The following is a 6,088-nucleotide window of genomic DNA, read 5'->3' as shown; positions in this document are numbered from 1 at the left end:
TCCATTTCTCACTTGTACTCTTGGTTATATCCGGATTGACTACTTTGTCCAGTTCATTCCCTGCTTTGTTATATGGCCCATACTGCTTCCATTGGTAGTTCTCATTCCTGTCTATTTGTTCCATGGAATTCCTCTTTTTTTTTCCCCGTGATCTATCACCTATTATGCTCACTGGTTGGGTTTGTCAACTCATCAAACTGGCATATTCTGACGTGTCCATGGAAGGTCACCATTTGCATAATGTTTTTTAACACAAATTCTTCATCTATGTCTTTAGCTGCTCAAAACTACCGTCCTTTGGGGGAGATCATTCAGGCTGGTATGTGGACATTATCTGCACAACCTAGTTGTGTCATCCTCGGGCAGGTATCATCTTCTTCCTGTGGCATTTCTACACACGTCTGTTCGTCTTTGATTGGGATAAGCCGACGTATTATACTTTTTTATCTTATTTCGTTGATGCTAATCATATTTAGGGATCCCACCTAGTGATGGGTGTTGCCTAGTTAGGTATGTTTATTATTATATTAGTGCTAAACCTGTATACTTCTATAATGCTCACTGTTGAGATCAGTGTTTCTGTAAGATCACTGGCCAGTTAACTGTGGTGTATGTGTGTGTATATACATATATTATCACTGACTCATATATGAAGGATCATCGCTCATGGGCTTCATGAGTAAAGCAGATGGGGATTTTTGCCCATACTTCTGACTCATGATTCTTACAATCAAGGTCTTTCTGTTTTTCAAAATTGGGAATTGCAGACACCCATTGCACTGAGTCTAGTGTGTCGTTTTTCTGGACTCCTCAATGCATATCCCCCTTCTTCTAGTGGAACACAGGAATCCTTGCAACTTCTTGTCCCAGTCACCCAAGTGGTGTATCATGAAGGTTGCCTATTGAGTGGGGTTTGTAAAATAAACTAAATCAAACTTCATAGCTCATGTGTATCCCCTCTGTGAGGAGAGGGCTATTGTCATTATACTTATTGATTATGCAATAACCTAATATTCTGGATCCAAGGCACTTCCCCCGGATGTTTTGCCCAAACTGACTGCAGTTGTTGATCACAAAATAATTTTTTTTATGCAAGGTGCTTCCACTTGATGTTTTTGCCCAGGCAGACTGCACTTGTTGATCTCTGTATCTTATGCAAGGCACTTCCGCTGGATGGACTGCACTTGGCATAATCCGATGTATCCCAAAGTGCTTCCCCTGGATGTTTCTACCCTGGCAAACCATACTTGGCCATAATATTATATATCCAAGGCATTTTTCCTGGATGTTTTTTTCCCAAGTGGACTGCACTTGTTGATCTTACAAACTTGTGTAAGGCACTACACTAGATGTTTTTGTCCAGGTGGATCACACTTGGCCTATTCATATGCAACTTATGGTCCTTAAGCCCTAGTCATGTATACCTTTATCGCATTATTAGGCATTTTATATTACAAACTATCACTATGTCCCATGCTAACACTTGCTACATATGTGGACGAATTAAGCACTATCTGTTGACAATGGGCTGATTCTGAATTACCTGACAATTTTTCATCAAAGTACTTATTCAAGGCACTTCCCCTGGATTTCTTCTCTTTTTTTTTCCTTCTTTTTTTTTGACAGGGAGGGTCACTCTTGTTGCTCACAATATTCTAGACAAAGCATCTCTACTGGATGTTTTGCCTAGTTGGACAGTAATTGACATGCTCTGGTGTGCCCCAAGACTACCCTTGGCACAAATTTGTTTGGACCCATTGTTGATTACACAACAGACAATCCATTTATATTTCATGTCATAGTTATCAGCACTTCTTCATAGACAAGTACCATAGGAGTTGATAGGGTAAGATGAAGGAGGGAAAATTGGGCATGGGATAAACGAAAAGCATGATCAGGGTCTGCTCCTCACACAGGCAAAATCGATTCTAACTGTTGAAAGTCGAGAAATGGACATTCACCCTTATGGGCCAAAGCAAATTGATTCAAAGCCTGCAGAGGGCAAAACATACTGTGTGTGTTGCTATAATATTATATATTATGAAAAGATGGCAATGGTGGTGTCCGTCAGTAGTATTCAGGTGTAATCTTCAGGTTACAATCTCTCCTATGTTTAAATGAAAATGACAAGTCACATAGTTAGTACTAGTTTTTCTGGGTAAATACAAAAAATTTCTTGCAGTAAGGAAAACTGAATTTGGACAGTCTAGAATACAATGTAAAAGGGAATCAATTAAAAGCAATAGTCCATCATTCTATGAAAGAAAACAAATTTTGTTCGTGTTAAGTGTGATATTAATAATGAATGTTCATTTTGTATTATACTTTGTGTACAGACTCTATTTCATTCATTCTCATGACTCAGTTATTCAGAGGTTTAGTATTATTCTGTGATAAATATCCTGGTTAAATTACCTGTTATTCTGTGTCCATATTCCATTGTTCTAGTTAATTCAGTTTTTACCTGGATGTACCATACATGTGACAGTTCTGCTTTGGTGCTTTGTAATTCACCAAGGAAGCCCAAACTTGTCAGGTGATCTTGGGATAAGGCTCAAAAATACTTCTAACAGAGAGGATACCCAACTGATGTTTGCCTGCTACTCATAATTAAGACTAGTTACTATTATTTACTAATTAAGATTTTTAACATTCCTTCTGATAGAAGTTATTACATAATAATGTCATAGTATAAGCAATAAAACTTATCCAGTTGCTCTAAGAACTAAAATAAAATTGTAACCATTTAACATTTCATTATTAAATTAATCCTACATCACATCTACCTTGTCATCAATGCCTATCACATTATTGTCCAGGACTTCTATAACTCCTCCCATAAGCTGTAACTTCTGGCTGGGCTTTTCTGATTGGATACTCTAAAAGTAACAAAAAGAAACACTATTTCTTGATATCGTACTATTAGACAATACATCTGTGCACCTGGAGGAATAATTAATAACTGTTTCATCCAAGTATTTTTTGTTACTGGTTGACTAAAAACCTTTTAATGTGTATAATAAAGTTTGGTTATTTTTCATTTAATCATGACACAACATTAAAAAATATAAGTATATTATGAAACAGAACAAGAAATTTTATGAATAAGTAAAATACTTTAGCAAATTTTCAAGAATTTCCACATAAATGTCCCATAAAAAACAACACAAAAAATTAGTTAACACAGGAATATCAGACCTAGCATTATAGTTGAACAGACACCATTGTGTTCATCAAGTCCAGTGTTTAGTGCACATCTTTCAATTTCTTGAAAAACAATTTTCTAAAACAACACCCATGCATAATCACTGAAATTATTTCAATTCAAAACATTTTGGAATTAAGTTATTAATTTCAAAAGTGGCAGAGAAACTAAATTCAAGAGTACACACTTTTAGCTACAATGTGATAAACACTAAAAAAGATTTGTCTTCTGTAACAAGTCTTTCTTTTCCAAATCTTAATACATAGTTCTTATCACTGGTCAAATTTTATTTCAGATATCAGCAGAAGTATTGTGGGGTGAAAATGCATGGGCATGGCATACCTGTACTTTTTTTAGCCAGAATACCATACCGCCACTATTTCGAACAAATCCCACCATACACAGTTATGCAGTAGATTTCATATTTCAACACTTCTTTATTTAGCACTACACCATTGGATATCACTGAATTATAATAATCAAAATAAATAAATCTTGTTAATGCATCATTTTCATGTTAGAACTATTAATTAGTTTCACTTGCTCTTACTACATTTTAAAGAAAATGTAATGAATTACTATCTAGTTTTTAGTTGTTTTTTTTTATCAGACAGGAAAGTTTTACAAGAAAAATATTTTCAGAGATCAAGAGAAGCCTTAAGTGATGTTTACTTACATCATATGAATATAAAAAACCATCCTTTGCACAAAAATATTTTATTTTCCAAGGATTCCAGTATGTAACTTTCTTCCTACCAGAAGGAAGTTTCTCCAGATAACCTTCAATATTTATATATTCTGTGTTTTCTTGAACATCCTGTAGTATAAGAAAAAGACAAATTTGTTAATAATGTGATAATAAAAACAGATATAAATTATTACATAACATATACAGAAATATTAATAGAATTATTGAGTGCATAAACACAAGTAAATAAAAATATTCCGGTAATTACTGTCCAAAAAAAATCTACTTTGTAAGTAAGCAGAATATTTTATATAATTTGAAACATTATCCGCAAAGTTTTTTCAGTTATATTTTTGTAATTTGGTTTCTAGTTTACACAGTAATGTACCTAAAGACTATTGAAACATTATCTGTATATATTAGGTTAAAAAGATGGTTTCACTCCTTAAACGTTTTCTTATGAAAATCTACCTGTACTTCTGAAAACTTAGTATTTGTTCTTAATTACTAAGAATAAAAACTTTGAGCCATTAACATTTGTAAACTACCCTTAAGTTGACATTACAAAGGGTATAAATAAACCATTGTAAGCAATAACGTATTAACAAAAATGTGAACTGAAACAGCAAATGATTAAATGTTACCTCAATGTTTATGTAATTTTGTGTAGATATCTTTTAATGAAATAAGTTGTTATACAAAAACAATGAAAAGTAAACAAATTGCAGTAACTTACTACAAAATAGGTAAGTGCTCTTTACAATAACACAAATAATTCAAAGTATTCATGGGGTGTCCTATCAAACAAATGCTGCATTTTTTTTGTAGAATTTATGTTCACATTTTTTCAGCATTCTTAAAGATAAATTTAAATTTAAAATTTGCAATAAAAAAAAAGAAAATATCATTACAAATTATTTGAACATTGTTTGTGGATTTAGATTGCATATGAACTTAAAAGGCTATTCAAAAACTACCAGCTGCTTACCTCAGAATGGAATGTCAACTTGTAGAGTTCCATCAGAAGATCTGTCTGAAAAACATAATACAATTGATTCACATATCTTTTTTTTTGTTCATATACCTAACTTAAGTTTGTAATTTGTAATAAGCAACCAAAGTTATCCCCATTAGTTAGTTATCTGGTGTGAACACATGGAAATCACAGTTTCTAGACCCTAAACAAAGAATAATTACCTATCAATATACAAATGGGTTTTGAAAAACTAAGTACAAAACTAACACTGAAATATAATCATGTCCAAGAAAACAAAAAAAGGGACTATAAAAACTTTCAAAGAAAGATCTAAGTGAAATCTCAAACTCTAGCAAAGAAAACATTGATGAAACTCAATTCAAAATCCCTAACACTATTCAAGGTAAATTATTAATCAAACAAAAAACAAACCCCATAAAATCTTTTCTTGAAAAATTTTTCAAATAATAGAGTTTTTAGCCAAACATACCAAGGAGAAAAGAATGGATAAACTTAGTGAACTTAAGAAAAAAGCCACATTTAATGATCACAAGAGTTGACATAGGAAATAAGATCATCATACTTAACAAAACTTTCAAAACTTGAAAGAATAGGAGTGCCATAATAAGACAAGGCACACATGTGGGGTATAGCACTACTTCTGGAACAGGTATGCTCTTCATCCAGTAGCGAACACAGTAATACATATAGGGTGGAATGTAATAGGCAGGTACCATAGCCTCAAAAAAAATGTACAGCCCCATTCTACTATTCACCTCCTTTCAGAGGCAATCACAGAGACCTTAAGGGCCTTTCGAGGGATTGCCTATCCCTGATTACCTCCAAGTTGGCACATTTGGCTCCAGCCTTACACATGTGGTTTCTCTGTTGTTGGGATCTTCTGGGGAGGGGCATAGCCTTGACCCAGATTCGTTTACCACCTCCTTATCTTTGGGACTTATGTATGGCCCCTTTTCTTCAGCAGTATGTGTTTAGTAATATTCCTGAGATTTTGAAATCCTGTGTGGAGTCACACCCTTATTACTGTTTCCCATCCAGCTCCTTTCCAGCCTTTACTTGTTCCTCCTGCCAGAGGTTCCTCATCTCATCATTTTGTTTGATGCAGATGGACACATTGCCAAAAGTACTAGTGACTACCCGGTGGGTTCTGATCCAGTGGAGGCTAGTTTGTCTAATTTTGTTCCTCTTTGGTGACCTA

General features: G+C 34.0%; 1 pseudogene; it reads right to left on the bottom strand.

Moving 5' to 3' along the window:
• The window catches only part of LOC106463700, a 141,623-nt pseudogene that overhangs the window by 24,181 nt on the left and 111,354 nt on the right, over window positions 1-6,088 (bottom strand).

The sequence above is a fragment of the Limulus polyphemus genome, unplaced genomic scaffold (genome assembly GCF_000517525.1).
Source record: "Limulus polyphemus unplaced genomic scaffold, Limulus_polyphemus-2.1.2 Scaffold1463, whole genome shotgun sequence".
In the NCBI taxonomy this organism is placed as follows: Eukaryota; Metazoa; Arthropoda; class Merostomata; order Xiphosura; family Limulidae; genus Limulus; species Limulus polyphemus.
This window is presented reverse-complemented; position numbering and strand designations above follow the sequence as displayed.